This window comes from Canis lupus, chromosome 9 (genome assembly GCF_048164855.1).
Source record: "Canis lupus baileyi chromosome 9, mCanLup2.hap1, whole genome shotgun sequence".
Taxonomy (NCBI): Eukaryota; Metazoa; Chordata; class Mammalia; order Carnivora; family Canidae; genus Canis; species Canis lupus.
Genome location: NC_132846.1, coordinates 37,768,757 through 37,789,918, shown reverse-complemented (window position 1 = coordinate 37,789,918; position 21,162 = coordinate 37,768,757). Strand labels below are relative to the sequence as shown.

Genomic DNA, 21,162 nt, shown 5'->3' with positions numbered 1-21,162 from the left:
CCATCCCCCTCTCTCCCCTAAGGCCAGCAGGCCTTCTCCCAGGAGGCACCCCAGGCCCCTTGTGCGCTAATCATTACATGTCATGCTGAACTATTGTTTATGTGACCACCTTCCTCTCCAGGCCGTGAGTTTTTTCAAAGTAGCCTGTGTCCTACTGCCTGGCACACCAGGGACTTAATATTTAATGAACAGATGAATGACCTTGACCTGTCAAACATGCAACATGCTCCAAAGTATGACCTCCCCAAACCCTATAGAGCAGGCCAAACTCTCCCGTACACTGTACGTGCAGCTTGCAGTGTGTGAATGTAACTGCAGAACTCGCTTCAGTAAACACAGCTAAGGAACAGGATAGACCTGTGCAGATGTTAGATCTCTCTCCAGGAACCATTCCATATGTAAAACAATTGGAGGGTGGAGAAATTCAATAAACAGCTGCCCTTTGAGGTGGCAAAAGACACACTCTCCCTTTTCAAGTGTAATCAGCAGGTCGGATGACCTTGCCTCAACCCTTTCAGCAGAGAAACAATCCTGGTGTGGCTTCCTCATCAGTCCTTAGAAGCACACACACACACACACACACACAGCCCTCACAGACAATAATTGCAAACATAAACACACTCTCAACCTAGATGCTTTCATTTAGACTATAGAGTCTTAGAAGATAAAGATTGAGGGGGCGCCCGGGTAGCTCAATCAGTTGAGCATCTGACTCTTGATTTCGGCTCAGGACATGATCTCAGGGTTGTGAGATTGAGCCCCACCTCAGGCTCCATGCTCAGTGGGGAGTCTGATTTATGTTCTCTCTCTCCCTCTGCACACATGCATGCTCTCGCTCTCTTTCTCTCTCTAAAATAAATAAATCTTCTTTAAAAATTACACTATTTTTTCCTTTTCTTTTCAATAAAACTGGCTTACTGGGACCATTCCCAAACTGGGACTGAACACCTTATAAGGGAAGATCACTCCACAGGTACCATCTCAGAGTACAAAATATGTCTACATATACACAATTAGTATTTAGATACTTCTGGATATTTTTTAATCCAACTAAAGACTTCACAGAATTCATCAAATTTTGGCATTAAGTACATTAGTAATCCCAGGAGACGTGGCATCAAAATAGGTGCACTTATACAAGACTCTGGGAAATGTAGTAAAGGCCTTGATAATCAACCTAGGGTTAGAAACCACTAAGCCAACCCATGTAAAGAGTTTCTTCCACTATGCTGTACTAACAACCCTGAAAATAAGGCTCTTTTGGTTCAACTGATAATGAGAGATCAGGAAAGACTGCCAAAAGGAAGATGCTAATAGGGGTTCTATTCGGTAAAACCATCTGGGGTACAGACAACAGGGAGGAAGTTCTTTCAAAGAAGTCTACTCTGAGGACCAGTCTTGCCTTGAGAGACTGAAATCGCAATCACTGACTAGTGAAGGGGCTTAAATCTACATCCTATACTGGACCCCAGCCCTTCCTTTTCAGGTATGAGGAATACTGAAAGGGAGAAGGCAGGAGAAAGAATTTCAGAGCCCCAGTGTGGAGCCCTCATAAAGGTCATATAGAACTAGGCCTTTTTGATTTTCTAAGTGTAGTGGGATGTTGGGTGGGGACCTTCCTCTTATCCCAGACTGTAGCTGAGGACAAAAGGCACTAAGTAGCCATAATCTAAATTCTGAAAGCCCCCTCCCGTCAGGGCTTTCTGGAGAGAGTACCTCTACTCCCCAATGCACCAGTTCTGCACCACTCCCCTAGTCAGAACAAATCTAAAGAGTAAGAGGACGTCAGCATTAGAGAGGTGTGCAAGTCTGAGGAGAGAGACTGGAGCTGAGGAGAGAGACTCCAAGAAAATCACTCTTCAGGGACAGGCAAGGAGAAGAAAAGGAGAGGAAAGGGAGATGGGAAGGACGGTAGGGAATGCTGGACCTCAAGATAACACTTCACACTCCTTGAAGGGGGATCAAAAGGTACAAACTTCCAGTTGTAAAATAATTAAGTTATGGAAATGTAATAAAATAGTGACAAAAGTTAATACTGCTTTGCATATTTGGAAGTGGCTAAGAGAGTAGATCTTAAAAGCTTTTATCATAAAAAAAAATTTTTTTTCTAACTATGTTGGTGACATGTTAACTAGACTTATCACAGTGATTATTTCACAACATATACTAATATCATACCATTTCATTGTACATCTGAAACTATTCTCATGTTATATGTCAATTACTCCTTAAAAAAAGAAAAGACTTCACCCTCTTCCTCACTCCAAGCAGCTAGGCCATAGCTGGGGGAGGTGAACTAAGGAGTATAACTGAATATGACTAAAGTTTTCAAAATAAACAGGATTCAATCTAAAACACTAATATAAGATTGCCCATCAGCTGACAAATAGACAAAATGTGGTATTTACATACAGTGGAATATTATTCAGCCTTAAAAAGGAAGGCAGTTCTGACACATGCTACACGATGGATGAACCTTGAGGCCATCAGGTTAAGTGACACAAGACAGTCACAAAAGAACAATATGGTATGATTCCACTCATATAAGATACCCAAAGTAGTCAGATTTAGAGAGACAGAAAGAAGGGTGGCTGAATGTGGGAGAGGGGGGATGGTAATATTTATTGCACAGAGTTTAGATTTTGTAAGACTTCTATTCAGTTTCAAAAAGAGTTCTGGAGATGGATGGTGATGGTGGTTGCACACATAATAATGCAAATATAATAAATACCACTGAACTATACACTTAAAACAGTTAAGATGGTAATTTTTCATGTAATGTGTATTTTATCACATGAATGTGTATTTTATCACATTTTATCACAAGGCTCCATGAACCTTGAGGTTTTCCAGTCTGTCTAGAACTTAAACATACTGAAAGTATTGATGGATATGTTAATTAACTAGGTGGTGGAAATCTTTCCATAATGTTTATGTGTATCAAATCACTATGATGCACACTTTAAATATCTTGCAATTTTGTCTAATGTACTTCAATAAAGCTGAAAAAAATTGAAGGTAACAGGAAAGTTACAGAATTGGCTCTATATAGTGTAAAGGAATCCACTACCCAAGGGGAAAGAAGATTTTACATACCATTATCTAAAGAAAGTGCCATTAAAATAATTCCTGTAAACACCCCCAGCAAGAATCCTCATTAAATGGATTCCATATCCTCATCTTTTAATAGCTAATCCTATCCCCTAGCTCTCCTTCTAGCTATAAATAAAAGTCTGGATGAAGCTTCTTCCAAAAATACCATTTCTGACATGATGACTTAATATCAAAGTCAGAAGGATAGAGGTTCTGCAGATGCTTATTAAAATGGGAAATGATAGGAACTACCTCCCCTTCCACCTTCTCTTGGCCTCACTTTATACCCTCACATCCCAGCATGTTGAGTGGGTAGAGTACACTGCTACACAACAGAACGTTAACTTCAAATTGTTCTTGCTTTAGTTGGAGAGACAAAGCATGTAGGTGGAGAAATGCGCAAGTTTCAAGCTTGGGTGTCCAGGAGAAGAGAAGTAGTAATGACAGAAATGGAGTAAGCAGAAGGGATTGATAGGAGAGGAAAATGATGACTGGGGTTGGAGCCCTAGGTGTTTGAAAGATACCACAGAACCAGGGTTCATGGGAAGAAATGAACTCAAAGATAATAAAAGGTAAAAGGTAATTTCCTCTTCTCTCTGAAGAGGAAAAGCTTATAAGGATGAGTGCCCACTTTTAAGACCTAGAATGAGGAATACAGGCCTGTTAAAGACATAAAGACAAAGAGATGGAGCAGGATCAGATTAGCATAGCACCTCACAGAGTAGGAATGCTTTTTGTCATCATATTCAACATTTCTTATTCAACAAAATGCGGGAATAGAAAACGTATATATTTGCTAATTTGAAGAATGAATGAATGCCCAGGTGGGAATGCCCCGCATGTGACTGGATGCAGGAAGCTGACACTCACAAGAGAGTTCTGGGCTGCAGACATAGACTTAGGGGTAGAGAGCGACAGGCAGAGTGAAATCCCCAGATGAACACATGTGAATGAGAATAGCAGTGGGCTGAACACTGACCCTGGTGAATACGAACTGGAAGGAGAGAGAAAAGCCCAAAGATACAAAGAAGGTAGAGTCAGGGAGGTGCAAAGATGATCAGCACACTTCAGAAGTCAAAAAGTGTAGCACCATGAGTTGGAGTGATAAGCATTATCATATGCAACCGAGATGTCCAGAATGATAAGGACTACTGCTAACTGGACTTGGCACTACAGATGTCCTTGGTGACTTCATCAAGAGCTACTTGAGTAGAATAATGGTGAGGAAAGCCAGAAAGCTTCAGTAGCAGTTGGAGGAGAACAGAGAAGGCAAAGCAAGGGAGAGAGTGTACAGACTATGCTGTCCAGAATTAGGATGAAAAGGATCCCTGGATGGCGCAGTGGTTTGGTGCCTGCCTTTGGCCCAGGGCGCGATCCTGGGGACCCGGGATCGAATCCCATGTCAGGCTCCCAGTGCATGGAGCCTGCTTCTTCCTCTGCCTATGCCTCTGCCTCTCTCTCTCACTGTGTGCCTATCATAAATAAAAAATAAATTAAAAAAAATTAAAAAAAAAGAATTAGGATGAAAAAGAAGAAATGAACTGGAATTACCCCATGAAGGTGCTGGCGGACTTTTAGGATGAGGAGGCTTGGCATGTTTACAGGTTGGAGAAAACAACCAGGAGTAAGGGAAATGGAGAAGTTAGAGTAGGGAAGCAGAGTCCTTGAAGAAGCACAGGTCTTTGGCAAAAAGGACAAATATCCTCTGGGACCGAGGCTAAGGAATGAGAATGTTCTCACTCACATCCCTGGGGATCTGTTTTCAGGGAGCCTACCTGGCTCAGTCAGTAGAGCAAGTGACTCTTGATTTGAGGATCATGAGTTCAAGCCCCATGTTAGGTGTAAAGCTTACTTAAAGAAATTTTTTTTTTAAACTTGGGGATCTGTTCATCTGGGGATTTCACGCTACCTGTTGGTCTCTACCCCTGCATAATGTCTGTAGCCCAGATCTCTCTCTTGTGTGTCAGGAAAGTCACATCTGATGTGATTTTCTTGGTTACATAGGAAACAAGGCCACCTGCTTACAGTGAAGGCACAGGGTAAATAGGGATCTTGAAAAGAATGATGAAGTTTGAGTCATCGTTGAAGGGAATGGGAGAAGGAGCTATAGGTGCTGACCACCACTCAGAATAGGGAACACAGACTCATGGTGGTGATTCAGGTTCTCAGAAGGAGAGTAAGTGGAACCAGATACAGTAGCAAGGTCACAGTGGAAGATTGCTGAGAAAGGACAGATACATTTCACACTGAGGAGGTATGTGAGTAGGAGAAAATCAGAGACAGAGAAGAGAGGAAGTGGTGAGGAGTAAATACAGAGTATTTATTAAGACACTTGGCTATAAAAGGAGGAAATGGGATGGTAGCCAAGGATCAAGTGAAGAATTTTCTTGCATCAGCATCACCAAAGAGAAGCAACCCATGGGGAGTAAGGGACTGCACAAGGTGTAGTCAGACAAGTGAGGAAGCGAGAATGCTAAGAGGGCAGAGAGGATGGATCTGCCCAGGGAAAGGGTATAGTCTCTGTGAGAAGAGAGGTTTCCTTGGCAACCAGCGGAAAAGCAGACAGGAGCCGGCCATACTGAAGGACAGTGGATACATACAGATAGAAGTCACTGCAGGATTTTTCTCAACAGAGTATAGAACCAGAATTTGGATGAGGAAAAAAAGACAGGCTTATAGATATAAAAGTTTTTGGAGTTCCTGAAAAACCCACAGAAGCAAACTCAAGATTTCTGCCAGGTATCTGGTTATACACCAAGAAGACATACACCAATGGATCCAGCATAATTCTCTGTCCCAGGAGCAGCACTGTTGGATGATTGCTCAGGTCTGGCATGGGCATGGCAGGCATGAAGGAAGGTCAAGGGCTCAAGTAACTCCTAGGCACCCCTGAGTTAGCACTGCAGTAATGACTCTGGGGTCTGGGCTCAAGAAAATACTGAATGGACCAGAAAGAGCTTAGGAGTGATACACATTGGTAGGGGCCAGGTTTGGGTCATATGGATTTGGTGGAAACTAAGGATTGATTGAAAAACATGCCACATTTGAGATCCAATTTGTTTCCTTTTTTAAATCTTTCATTTCTGGGATCCTTGGGTGGCGCAGCGGTTTGGCGCCTGTCTTTGGCCCAGGGCGCGATCCTGGAGACCCGGGATCAAATCCCACGCCGGGCTCCCGGTGCATGGAGCCTGCTTCTCCCTCTGCCTGTGTCTCTGCCTCTCTCGCTCTCTCTCTGTGACTATCATAAATAAATAAAAATAAAAAAAATAAAAAAATAAATCTTTCATTTCTGTATTTAACTTTTGAACATATGAAATAGTTATCATAACTTTTAATGTCTTGTCTGCTAATTCTAAGATCTGTGTTAGTTCTGGATTGCTTTCAACGGATTGATTTATCTCCCATAACAAGTTGTATTTTCTTGCTTTCTTCACACGTCTGGTAATTTTTGACTGGATGCCAAACATTGTGGATTCTACCTGTTGAGGACTGGATAGTTTTGTATTCATATAAATATCCTTGAGCTTTGTTTGGGTACACAGTTATGTTACTTGGAAATAATTTGATTCTATTGGATCTCGCTTTTTAGATTTGCTAAGTGTGCCAGAACAGTGCTCATTCCCCATAAGGCAGCCAAGACACTTCTGTGTACTCAACCCAATGCTCCATGAACCTTGAGGTTTTCCAGTCTGGCTAGTAGGAACAGGCATTACTCCTGGCCCTGTGTGAGCACTAGGAACAGTTCTTCATGATCATTCTAGATGGCTCTTTCCCTAGCCTCAGGTAGTCTCCCCATACTGACCAGCATTCAGCTGAATACTCAAAGGGGGCACTTCCTATATCTCTGGAGTTCTTTCTCTGGGCAACCGTCTCCTTCCTGGTATTCTATCCTGTGTCCTTCAGCTGCCTTACTCTTCCTAGACCCAGATCCATCTCCTCAACTCAGTAAGTCCACTGGGCTCCACCTGAGAGAGGGGAGGAGAAAACATCCAGGAATATGAGGGAGCTGCAGAAGGAGCAACTTAGCCACAACATTCCCCACCCTTTATATTCCACGGGCTAGAAAGAACTGGCATTAGAAGCAGGAAGCAAGCACCCAGATCTTGACTCTGTTTGTCTTCACAGGCAGCAACCCCTCCCCAAGACCCCTCCGGGAAAAGAGCCTTTAAAATATCTTGGTGACACCTGCCACGTTTCCCAGAAACAGTTAAGCCTGCCTTCGGCCCTTTGGATTCATACTATTCCACCTGCTAGCACCATGGAGCCAAGTAAAGAGGCTAACTAACCCCAATCCACATAAAAGGTAACTGTTTTTCAGTGCATGTTCCTCCTTTGCATGCCACAAAATTGCAATTTTGCCTCCAAAATATGCAGGAGATATTTTAATAATTAAGTAGTAGATTTAAAATGGATTTTCACTTGAATATAACACCATCTTTAATTTAAGATGGTATTGGGTGGTAGTTAAGCCCTAAACAAAACAAGCCAGCAAGCAAACAAACCCTGCTTAGGGACTCAAACAAGAGACACCATCTGGTAATACAAAGACAACCAAGCCTGTAAAATTAAAACCACAAAAGTCAACACATACTTTAACTTATAAATGAGAAAGTAATTTAATACACTAAACGCAAATATTTGGGGAGAGACCAATGCTATAAAAATATCCACATGGAGTCAACCAACCACAATTTGTGAATAAATAACAAAGTGAACAACCAGGGCTGCTCCAAGTAGATGGGCAGCACTTAGGTCAGACTGGTGACCAGATCTAACAAAATCCTGGTACTGGGACATATGTGGGAGATACGAGCCAATGCTGCCTGGTAATTTATAATGTCTTCCCTGGTATTTAATATTCGATCCTCTAGAGATAAGAAATTAACAGCAAATAGTTCAATCTTTTTTAAAAACACACCTTCTGGGACTTAGAAATGTCTTGTAAATATTAACTCATTCATCTTAACATAGCTATTAGGAGAAAACACTCATTGCAATTGTGTATCTGTGCTAAACTTAAACTATGCTAAGAAAAAAAAAAAAACAGCTGACCATGGGGGGCTGGTTTTTAATGATCCCAAAAAATAATTCCTTGGACCCACTGCTCCCTAGGACATGCTGGAAGGGGAATAGACCTCCAATCCCTATCTGTTGTCCTATGTCCCACCAACATTTATATGAAGCATCCATGGTAGTAGTGGGGCTGCCTATGATAGGGCTGGTTTCTCTTTTTCTCTCTCTCTCTCTCTCCCTCCACCTCTCCCTCTCTCCCTCTCTCCACAATCCATGATACAGTCAGTCATCACAAGGAGATGCCAGCAACATCAATCCGGGCATTAATTGGATCCTTAAGAGAAAGTGTAGCGTTGGTTCTAATGGGCAGATTTAAGAATAGGAGCAACGTATGTTCCCAAGGATCCAGCATGCAGGAAACTGAAAAAGTAGTGCTCCCCTCACAAGTAGTGATCCTTCCACATATTCTCTCCCACCCACAGCTTCGCTGATCATAATTCCTACCCAAAGCACTTCAGCATACACACCAGGATGTACTTTGTACCCTCCCAGAATATGACGTACATGTGAAGTTCAATTGCTGTCTAGGATTTGAAACAATGGCCAAGAAAAGGGGCTTATGTCATAATATTTTTCCCGGTGAATTTTAGATGATTCACCACAAAGTATGCAGAGTAAATTGGGCATGGATTTCCTTCCAAAATGGGCAGGCACATAATCTGTATCAGGTCCTAACACAGTCCTTTGTGGGTATGTGCATGTTTGTATAATCTCATGTAACCTTCCCAATAATTCTGGGAGTAGATGCCACTATCCCCATGTTTTACATATAAGTTGACCATTGCTCAAGAGCACACAGCTGGGAGTATAGGAAGCAGAGCCAGGTCTCTCTGATCTAAAGCCCATGCCCTTCTACCACCCACCCCACATCTCTAGCACAGTAAGAGATCCCCAACAGCAAATTCCAGGGGATTCCACCTGTAAGGTTCTGTTAAGGAAAGGATTGACACTAACACCAGAAAATTAGTTTGGAGGCATTCGTGAAGCTGGAAGTATCACTAAAAATGACATATTATCTAAAAAGCTTGACTTATTTCCTGCGTTAAAAAAAACAACAAAGATTGCTCTCCCTACCCTTCCCCCCAGACTCCCCAGACTAATGAGACTGCATGACCTCAGACTGGAGGCAGAAGTGCTACTGGGGTAGGATGGGATGCTCTCTCCACAATCCATGATACAGTCAGTCATCACAAGGAAATGCCAGCAACATCAATCCGGGCATTAATATAACACCAAGACAGTAACCTTTATGTTATTCAGTAAGGCACAAGTGTTTTTCAGCTGAATGTTTTTGCTGAGTCCAGCAAAGAACTGATCCTTCCCCTTAAAAGATGACTAAAATTGTGCCCAGAGGTACCGCACAGTGCTGAATACACACACTGAGCAAACACTCAGATACAAACTCAGACATGGAGACATGGAGGTGTCCAGTAAGAGGGGATTCGGACAACAAGAGGTTCTGGGGAAGTTGGTGCCCTGGAGAGCCCTGCCCTGTCTGAAGAGTTCATGGTGGGGAAATTCCAAAAACACTGTACCATGCCACATACTGGTCCATGGGCCCATTTGAATTCAAGAGCAGTTTCATGATCCCTGGTCAGAGAAAGAGGACCAAACAGACACAGACAGCACACAGTCAGCATGCTGCGTATTAGACAGAAGGCCCATAAAGACTGGATTTAAGCTGACCTTTGAGCACCCACAGAGGCTTGGATCAAGAATGGAGGAATGGGAGGCCTCCAATGGAAACACATCACACCTGAGGCAGAGGCATGAAATAAGACATGGCCTGTCACTGGGACATTTGAGCAGTGTTGTGAAACTGTCATCTCTGCATCCTGGCTGAATGCTCCCACAGGGTCCTCACTGAGGGACTAGTGGGAAATGCCAGAGTACTACTGAATCATCACGTATTAATATATTTCACAACACTGAAGAGGGTTCTCTCCCAGAATTAAGCTTCAGTCTTTGTCAGTGAATCCTTCCTAAAGTCCTCTATTAGAAAGAATTCCGTCGGGCTCCCGGTGCATGGAGCCTGCTTCTCCCTCTGCCTGTGTCTCAGCCTCTCTCCTCTCTCTGTGTGACTATCATAAATAAATAAAAATTAAAAAAAAATTATAAAAAAATGGGATCCCTGGGTGGCGCAGCGGTTTGGCGCCTGCCTTTGGCCCAGGGCGCGATCCTGGAGACCCGGGATCGAGTCCCACGTCGGGCTCCCGGTGCATGGAGCCTGCTTCTCCCTCTGCCTGTGTCTCAGCCTCTCTCCTCTCTCTGTGTGACTATCATAAATAAATAAAAATTAAAAAAAAAATTATAGAAAGAATTCCTCCAGGTATTGTTACCTGGGCAGATTTTCTTTTCTTTTTTTTTCTTTTTTTTTTTTTTTTTAGTTATGAAAATATCACAAGTTTTAGAACAGTTCCATCACCTCTAAAAGCACCACTTCCATCAGCTCTAGGCAACCACTAATCTACTTTTTATCTCTATTGCTTTGTCTGTTACAGGCAGTTCATATTAATGGAATAATACAAAAAATATGGAATGCTTCATGAATTTGCATGTCATCCTTGCACAGGGGCTATGCTAATCTTCTCTGTATCATTCCAGTTTTAGTATATGTGCTGCAGAAGCAAGCATACCTGGATGTATTTTAAGTAGGTGTTCAATGTGATGGTGGTACCCAGATATGTAGTCCCTTCTACAGAATGGCACCTAAACAATTTGTATAAGAGTTACGATACCCAAACTCATCATCTGAGTTTTCATTACTAAAATCCTCATAATAGTAATATTGATATAGGTAAACAGACTGAGCACCTTTAAATTAGTCCCTTCTCTGACATTCCTCCCTGCTTAAAACTACCCTACTCCTGGGATCCCTGGGTGGCGCAGCAGTTTAGTGCCTGCCTTTGGCCCAGGGCACGATCCTGGAGACCCAGGATCGAATCCCACATCGGGCTCCCGGTGCATGGAGCCTGCTTCTCCCTCTGCCTATGTCTCTGCCTCTCTCTCTCTCTCTCTGTGTGACTATCATAAATTTAAAAAAATAAAATAAAATCTTTAAAAAAAAAAACAAACTACCCTATTCCTGCCCTCCAGGTGAATGGTTGCTGTTTTCACTTTCTGAGTATTAGAAACATACCATGCAACAACATATGCAATAAAAATCAGGTACCAGATAAAAGTGAGATCTTGCAGCTGATGCAGGTCATGAACCTGACTGACAAGCTACTCCAATCACAGTTTGACACAGTAAATCCAGATAGAGATCCATCACCAATGAAGCAAAGATCAACACTGATGGAGCCATGACCAGCCTTTGGAAAAATCGATGACGCCTTCAAATATTTCTGCAAACAACCCTCTTCAGGACAGTGTTGAAAAAGTCATCATGAAGTGGAAAATGTTATCATGCCTTCCAATCAGTCAGGAAAGTACACAACTGAGTTATTTAATCTGTTCTTGGTTCTAAGAATTGCATAAAGGGGTCGTTATAACCTAAACACTAATGTAAGAAGAAATGGACTTTCTTAATTTCTGTCATAATTTTTAAAGGCAGAGTACCAATCAAACCTTTTAAAACATGTATTTTATTTTAAACATCTTATTTATTTATTCATGAGAGACACACAGAGAGAGAAGCAGAGATATAGACATAAGCAGAGGGAGAAACAGGCTCCCCACAGGGAGCCTGAAACAGGACTCAATCCCAGGACCCTGGGATCATGACCTGAGGCAAAGGCAGGCGCTCAACCACTGAGCCACCCAAGTATCCCTAAAACATGTATTTTCAAAATGTTGGCTTCCATTATAACTGGAAGCACTTTAAATTGCCTTTTCCTGAACCTGATTACTCTAAAAGTAGGGAAATCTGTAGTCCAACAGCTGATAGGTAGGGCAGCTACTTATCTTTCCCAGCCTACCTTTGCCACTTTCAAGCCTGGCTTGAGTCTCAGCATTAGCCTTGAGTGTTTGCAGCCGTTAGAGACACTAGCAAGGCCCTTAACCTCTGAGCCTCATTTTGTCCTCCTAAAAGCACAGGAACTGTGTAACCTGACCTAGCTTTGTCATGGTATTTTTAAAGCTCTTGGGAAAAAAAACAAAACAAAACAAACAAAACAAAACAAAACAAAAAACCCTGATGTTTTATCAACTCTTAAAAGACTACACCAAAGTAATATACTCCCCTCTGTGTTTTTTTTTCTACTTTTTTTTTTTTCAATTAGCAAAACTTCCAGTCGCCAAAACTTTCCATTAATCACATTAAATGTGATTTGGGATACAACAGGGGTGTCAAAATTTGGTCAATCATTAGAACCAGGCAAATTGTCAATTAGGAATCTGTTTCCCAGGCCTCTTCCTCAGAGATTCTAATTCAGTCTGGGGCCTGAGAATTGCATTTTTCAAAATTCTCAAGTGATTTCATTGCTCTAGAATAGATCCTTTCTTGCCATCTCACAGTTTTTAAAGGCTCTATTTTCAGTACTTGATAAATCCCAATCCAAGGACTCAAATATTGGAAGTATACTCATTTACACGAAACAGGAAGTATCATCAAAACTCAGTTAAGAACTAGCTTCTAAAAGTTATGTACTAAGTCCCTACAGCATGCCCAGACCAAGTTTCAATCTATTTACCTCCCCAAATGTTTAACAGATGTATCACTAACATTAATTAAAACTTCATAATAAATGATAGTTCCCACCATGCTGAAGAACAGAAGACTCCAGCTAAGCCTAAGTTTTCCATGTTTTAAGTGGGTGAGGTACATAAGAGTAATTTCTTATTAACCCACAAATAGATTTGAATGATAGCTAATTATATTGAGAGGTGCATGAACTTGTTATATATCTCTAAACAGTCGATTTAAACTTTTAATACTTACTAAGCTGTGTAATGGATCCTAATTTAGCTTAGAACAATGGGAAACCACAATTGAGTTCAGAGAACTTGGGAAAGTCTTCATGATGAACTTAAACTATTTTAGCCTTTAGCAACTTACATTAAATCATTGTAAATGGATGTAATACGGTGCTCTTGGAGACCCCAGCCAAAGTGGAAAATCAGCCAGTATCAAATATAGGTGAACTTCACTTAAGCAACATGGCATGCTCCTGAATAGGTAAGTGACATTAACAGGGTGTTGACCTTGTGCCAATAACGATGCAGGGCACCTCCCCAGGACCTCAAGCCCAGCCATGTTCCTCAGCTACAAGTCAGACTCACCAACCATCCTCCCCGCCGACACACACATACAACTTAGGGTCTTTGTACTTCTGTTCCCTCTTCCCCATACAGCCCCACAGTCCACTCCCTCTCTCCTTCCAGATCTCTGGATCAAAGGTCATCTAATCTGAATAGAACAACACACACAACCCTTCTCTCTGTCCTGACTCTGCCTTATTTTTTCATAGCACTTACCACCTAGCATATTACATTAATTATCTAAGAGTTTGTCATCTCCTGCACACCAAATTTTGAATTCTGTGAGAACCAGTGTCAGTGCATAAATACCCCCTGTGTGTATAAATGGATACTCCTTTTGATCCAGTGGACCCAAGTGGTAATCATTTAGAAGTATTGCTCAACATGGTACATTTTGTAACCAAATGTAAATTCACAGAGGCAGAAACTGATTTTCTCCAAAATAATGTGAGAAATTGCTACTTACAAAAATCTAAGGCAATCTATGACATATGCAAAGAATGTGCCTGCAAACCTAGGCTGCTATGCCCCCACCCACACACTTATACTCTCAACCTCCTGCAGGGTGTCACTCAGCACTGACTTGAGGCCCTAAAGAGCAATCTCAAACATCAAATGAAATCTTGATGCCCAAGATCAGTTTCAAGGGAGAAGGAAGAAATGGGTCTTCCTCCTCTCTACCTGCCCACTGACAACAGGGCATTACTAGGGAAGATCTAGTAAGAAAAGTCATGCCAAGATAACTGGCTGTTCATTTGAAACAGAAAGAGCAGAGATCAGAGGTCCCTAGAAATGAGATTGAAGCATAATGAAAATAGACTCTGGAGCAATTAATTTTTCTATCAAAAAATTAAATCATTTCTATTTTATACCCAAATCTCAGTTCCACTGAGAGAATACCACATTAAGGTAATTTTAAAAAATGAAGTTTGTAATAAGCGAGTGCCCCATGAAGCAAATCTACTAATACTTCCATCCACAGATCTCTGAGCTATTTTTGAGGTTTAGCTTCCAGTGCTTACACCCCTGACCACTTGCTCAGAAGTATTGTGACTGCCTTGTTCTGCTCGAATCAAGCAAAAGTGCAGCATAAAGCTACCCTGAACAGCCATTTCCAAAGTTAGAAACCACCAGAGGCTTCTGGTTGTTTGGGTGTCACTTCCTGACCTTCCTATTTCTATGAGAAAGGGCTTGTAACAAAAACTAGCTGAAAAAGCACATTGCACAGTAAAAATAATTAGAACAGGATTATGGGTTCAAAAAATCACTGAATTATTCTTTGAGAACTAATTGAAAAATTCTGAACAAAACCATCAATAGTCAATGAAAATAAGAGAAGCAGTCAGGATGAAGCCAGTGATGACTGTGGTATAACTATGCAAATACAGCTATCATACCCTAAGTTCAACTTAAATGTTTTTTAATTCCTTCTGAGTTCTAGTTTAAGATCTGCGTTAAGAGTACCTATTGATAATCATGGTAAAACTTGAGCAAATCTCAAGTCCAATCTTCCCAGAACTCTCTGATCCATGCCTAAGATCTAAGAATATGGGCCCTTTCCCAAGTAAACATCAATCTTCAGGTTTAAGAACAAGGAATCCAAGGAAAGCCTTACAAAAACAGATCATCGCAAAAGATGACACAACTCTGAGGAGAATGATTTTATACACCTAGAGGACCATATTTCTTCGGTAGAATAAAAAAGACAAGACAAAATGCCTCCCAGACAACTGGGTGGCCTAGAAGGATACTGTACCGGACCTCAGCATCGCAAGCTGAGCTGTGCATGGGTTTATTATCCCAGGAGACCACACTTATTATCCAGGAGACCACAGCCATCAGTGTCTCTGTGCTAAATTCACCATTTACATCCTGAGCATCACATCTGCCTCAGAAATTTGGTGTGGGTAGCAAACGACATAAGATAAGGGACTGCATGAATATAGAGAGGTTACCAATTATTAGGATAAGAAGCCATCCAGTTTCCAGAGAGAAAATAAAACAAGGGCTAATGCTGCTATTTGTCAGATTACAGCCTAGCCCAGTATCTGGTCCACAGAAGCATTTAATAAATGAGCTGGCTGTGATGGAGCAGACAATCTATGACACCAGACAATTAGTCTTGCTCCCTTAAAAATATCAGTTCTTCCATTTCTAGTTATCCTTCTTTTCTCCCTTCCTCAAAGTCTCTTTCTTTCTTTCCTGCCCTGTCTTCAAGCTGGCATTCACTTCCAGCAGTAGCCATAGAACTGCTTGGACAAAACTGAAATGGTCACTCATTTCTCAGGCTGACTATACCAAAGGAATAAAAATTTTTATAAGAGCTAAATTTAAAGCAAATTAAATCGACACGCTGTCACCTAGCATGAAACACAAGAAAGAAATCCTGAAAATTAACTTCCAACAGAGATAACTCTTTTCCCTTTAAAAATGATATGCACTGTGAGTAGTAGATACAGTGAGAAACTGTGGGTTGCAGCTTTCAAACGGTAACATGTCTCATCTGCCTTGCTGCATGTGGCCACAATGATTTAGCCAAGAACTTCACTATTTGTAAACCAATGGTTTGACACAGGAAATTTGAGCTAAAAACTGAGGCAATGGTAGAAAGAGAAAGAAAGAAAGAAAGAAAGAAAGAAAGAAAGAAAGAAAGAAAGAAAGAAAGAAAGAAAGAAAGAAAGAAAGAAAGAAAGAAAGAAAGAAAGAAAGAAAGAAAGAAAGAAAGAAAGAAAGAAAGAAAAGAAAGAAAAGAAAAAAGAAAAGAAAAGAAAGAAAAGAAAAGAAAAGAAAGAAAAGAAAAGAAAAGAAAAGAAAAGAAAAGAAAGAAAAGAAAAGAAAAGAAGATTAGAATCTTACTCTACACAATGATGCACTGCTTTGGCAGAAAGAATCAGCAGATACCAAAATTCAAGTATATCTTCCATATTCTCCTTAGGAATCAGTCCCAAGTAATATAATAAGTCTGAAAGAAGGGAGCAGTTCAAAGTTTTAGCAAAGGTTTCTTTATTTAAATATTTTATTTATTTATTTGAAAGAGAGAAGAGAGAGAGAGAGACCACAGGGGTGGTGGTAGGAGGGGGCAGGGGGAAAGAAAGAGGGACAAATTGACTTCACCCTGAGTGCGGAGCCCCTCATGAGGCTCAATCTCACGACCTAAGACCAGGACCTGAGATCAAATCAAGAGTCAGAGGCTCAACCAACTGAGCCATCCAGGAGCCCCTTTAGCAAACTTTCTAGACAAGCATCAAATCCACCAATGACAGGTGTTTTGTCAGGTGGTATTTTTGTTTGTTTTTTAAGAAGTGACCTTTCTCCCACCGAAAACAAAACTGGTACAGAATACCTTCAAGCATGCTTGGGAAATTCTGGGGAAAAAAGCATGCCTACTCAGAACTTCTGTCTTACTATTTTCATAAAGATACTTCTACCATTAATTCTTTTGATTTACTTTATTCTTTTAGGAAACTATCTTAAAATTAAACTTTGCAAGTACAAAATGTTATGTAATTGTTAGTAGGAGATGATTTACTTGTCATTCATTTTAAGTAATAATTTTACGATGGAATGAAGGGCATTATCTTACTCATCTCTTCCTACCTGCAGTTTTTGACTGTCACGGCTTAATATTTATTTAGAACTTTTAAACAAAAGTACTGAAGTACCTTAGTCATTTAAAAAAATTTTAACTTGCCTCTTCATAATACATTAAAATTGGAAATTAATGATCAAACATATACAGACCAAAAAAAAAAGAGCCAACACCAGCTTTAATTTATAAAAGAGGAGAAGCAATATGGATTTAAAGTTAAAGGATCATTTTGATGTTATAAAGGCAACCCAGATTCTTTTATTATATTTTATTTATTTATTTATGAGAGATACAGAAAGAGAGGCAGAGACACAGGCAGAAGGAGAAGCAGACTCCATGCAGGGAGACTGACATGGGACTCGATCCCAGGTCTCCAGGATCACGCCCTGGGCTGAAGGCGGCGCTAAACTGCTGAGCCACCCGGGCTGCCCAAGGCAACCCAGATTCTGTTTTTTGTCTAGGAAATAGATAATGTTTTTAATGTATAGTTTTATCTTAATTTTTTACTTCTTATTAAATACAATTTCAAACACATGCAGAAGTAAAAGAGTACTTTAAATAAACCAGTATGTAACCAACACCCAGCTTCATCAATCAATTCATGGATAATCTGATTTCATATGTACCCCATTCCCTCCTCCCACCACTTAATTATTCTAAATTAATCTCAAGTATCAAATAATTTCACCAGTAAATACTTCACAATGTATCTCTAATAGATGCCCTTTTTGTTTTAAACAACTGCAATACCACAATCATACCTAAATAACATTAACAAATTTTTAATATCATCAAGTGTCCAGTTACTGTGCCCATTTCCTTGGTTGTCTCCTGAGAGTTACTGCTTTATAGTTTGTGTTGAATTGGGATAAAATATGGTCCATATACTGAAACTGGTTAGTATGTCTCTCTTCTGTTATTTTGGTTTTCTCTCCTTTCTTTTCTTCTAATTCTTGGTTGAAAAAAAACGTCTCTCCCATGACATCTTTTTCTTTTTTGAGAGAGAGACATGGCAGTGGGGAGGGGCCCAGGGAGAGAGAATCTTAAGTAGGCTCCCCATCCAGCAGAGTCCAATGAGAGACTCCATCTCATGACCCTGAGATCATGACCTGAGCTGAAATCAAGGGTGGGACCCTCAACCAACTGAGCCACCTAAGTGCCTCTCTCATGTGTCATTTAAAATGTCCCCTGTGTCCTGTATTTCCTTTAACCTGGTGGTTAGATCTGGAAGCCTGACAAGATTTAGGCATGACTTTTTTTAAGCAAGGCTACCTCACAGATGGGGGTGTGGCATGCTTCCAATAGGAGGCATGTAATGTCTGCTTCTTTTTCTGGGGACCAACCATTGAAGTCTGAGGTACCCTGAGGCCAGGCAAACTTCACTTATGCAAACTAAATCTTAAAATCTGACAGCATATTTCTTAACAGCACAACAATGCATCAACATCTTTTTTGATTTGTTCTCACCTGAGATATCACTACTTTAATTTGTTACTTCTCTTCCAAGGAGAGCAGTTACCAATTCGTGTTCATGTATTTTCATCACTTTCCTTTATCCTTTACCTCAATCTTTTTTTTTTTTTTTTTTTTTGGGTGGGGGGGTCACTCCACTCTTCCGAGTAAAAACTAGTCCAACATAGTGACAATGATCCACATGGCCAGATTCGGCCATTCTGTCAGCACCCAGTGGCTGCATTAAAAGCTATGTTTGTTTCATCACCATAATAAATTTCAACTTGATTAGGTTGCACATCCAGTTGTTAGCTCCAGAAAGGTTTAGCCTTTAGAATGAAATCAAGACTGACATGAGATAGCTTTTTCAAAATAACAAATCACTTCATCTGTGTCTAACTTCAGCAGCACTGGTTAGGGGAATTCTGCATCTGCTCAAGAGTAACCCCTTTCTTAAGATGAACAATGGTGATGGGTTTCTGATCTAGTGGATAACTTTATGCCTTCCGCTGAGAGAGAGACTTCCACTAAGAGTTTTTCTTGTTCCGCCTTAATTCAGTGGAGACAGCCCTCACTGTAAGTTTTTGAGATTTATCTGTTCTTCTTACCCCAGCATTAATAAACCTGCACACAGAACATTGTACCAAACCCCAAAACTACTACAGTTGACACTAATTCAAACATTACTTTTCAAAGCCTTTTGTGTTCTGTTCTGTATTCAAACTTCATTGTAACACATTTTGATGTCAATTTGGAAAACATTGTACCATCTGATGAAGCAGTCTCTGGCATACAGTAAGCGCTCAAATATTACTGAGTGAGTCATGAATATATAAACAAAATAGGTGTCCATTAAGTAAACCTTCAACACAGCTTGAGTGAGTTTGACAGATTATAACCTGTGAGCCAGAGTCTTTAGGTGCTGGTGTTTCACAGAGATCTGCTATTGGTCAGCCTTGGTTTGGGTCTCTAAATCTTCTCACTGGGCCTCTTTATCTATGGATCTCTTACTGACACCTAGAGCTACATCTTGGGACCAGATCTCTTGCCAGACTCCAGACTCTTATTTCCAATTCCTCCTAGACATCTCCACCTGGGTTTCCCACAAGCATTTCAAACTCCGCCTATTCAAACCTGAATTCAGCACTGTCCATCTGTATATTTCTACCCCGGTGAATGACTCCACAACATCATCCTTACTCACCGGTAACATGCAGTGAGTTGCCAATTCCAGTTGGTTATCCTATGTATACATGTCATATAGCTGTCCCCTTCTCTATCCATCCCCACAGATGCCAACTGAACCCAGGCTCTGCTAATCTCTCTCTTACATGACTTTAATAGTGTCTTAATCGCTTTCCACACTCTTGTTTCCTTTTATGCTCAAACATGCCCTTGCTCCCAGGCCCTTGAACCTATTACTACCAAATCAGATCTTACTTCTCTCTGCTTAGAACCCTTCATTGGCAACCCCATCACCTCCACTAACTTAAAAGGACTGTGACCACGTAATTTATCTTCTAGCCTGGGACTCTTTCAGAGTGAAAGGTGGCACTGTTCACAGTTACACTGGTACAGCAGCCAAAACTAAGGCAAACCTTCACAGAAGACCCTCCCACATCTCCCCCATGTTCCCCAACCTCTGAAAACAACCCACTACTTTCAGTTTCTGGAAACTGTCACTGCTCTCTCATCTCAGTGCTTCTATACAAACTGTCTTGCCCTCTTAAACTATCCTCCCCTCCTGGTGCATTTCTACTTATCACTTGAACTTGCTCTAAATATCATCTCCCCTGCGAAGCTTTTTCTAAAACCTTCTGGCTGATCTGATTACATACTCCCAGGTGCCAACATCATGCCTTGGGCTCGTTCCCATGGCAGGACATAGGCCCCTGCCCTGTACACATGGGGTGCATCTGCTCCCCCTCGATGAGCTCCCTCGAGAGAGTGTCTTAAGTCTTGTCCATTTTTATCTCCCTAGCATCTATGGTGAATAGCAAGTCTGTTCCTGGCAGATATGGGCCATGTCATTCCTCAGTCATGTCTTACATTTAATAAAAACTGTTTGCCTTAGCTGCTATTTCAGCATAACTAATGAAAGATAAGAAAATGAGAGAGGAAGAAATGAGAAGTAGTCAGTAGCTCCTAATACCAGCCCTGTATATCACAGATCACTGCCACATTTAAACAATTTCTTTTTTAAGGAAAACTTTGGAATTATAGAATCTGATCTAGTGGCAAAACTCCTATAGGAGCCTATGAAAGAAAATAGGCATGGAGATAAACCCACGGCATAGTTGTCATTGTTCACTAAATTCTTGAAGCTTCTAGTATAAAAAAATAAATCCGTCAAAATAAAACAAAACTGCTGAGTATTCACAGGGTCCCAGGCAAGGGTGGGGAGAATGACAGGAATCTTGCTACCGTGACAATAGAAACATGGAAATGGGAATCCCACTAGCACACTTTTTTTCACAAGCACTCTACAATTTCCAAAGCACTACACATTTTAACATCTGATCTTCAAAATCACAGCCTAAGATGCACTTTGAGACTCAACCAACATTTCTCAAGCTTTGGCCAACCCATTGGGATCCTAAGCCAATGCTCCTCTAGCAGCCTGGGAACACTGGGCAGGCCTGACTTTATAGTGCTTTCTTATGCAAAGCCCTTCAGCATCCAAGATAAGAACTAGAGCTCCAAATGTTCTATCACCAACCTGTCATTTTATGGCCGGGAATAATCTAAAGTGG

At 41.0% G+C, this 21,162-nt stretch overlaps 1 protein-coding gene and 1 non-coding gene across 2 annotated transcripts in view; both read right to left on the bottom strand.

Annotated features, from left to right (window-relative positions):
• PRKCH (protein kinase C eta) overlaps positions 1 to 21,162 on the bottom strand; it is a 233,543-nt gene that overhangs the window by 139,143 nt on the left and 73,238 nt on the right. The gene's annotated exons all lie outside the window — the stretch shown is intronic.
• LOC140640825 (U6 spliceosomal RNA) lies at positions 10,694 to 10,796 on the bottom strand. Its single transcript, XR_012037445.1, has one exon. It is a non-coding gene; the product is annotated as a U6 spliceosomal RNA (small nuclear RNA).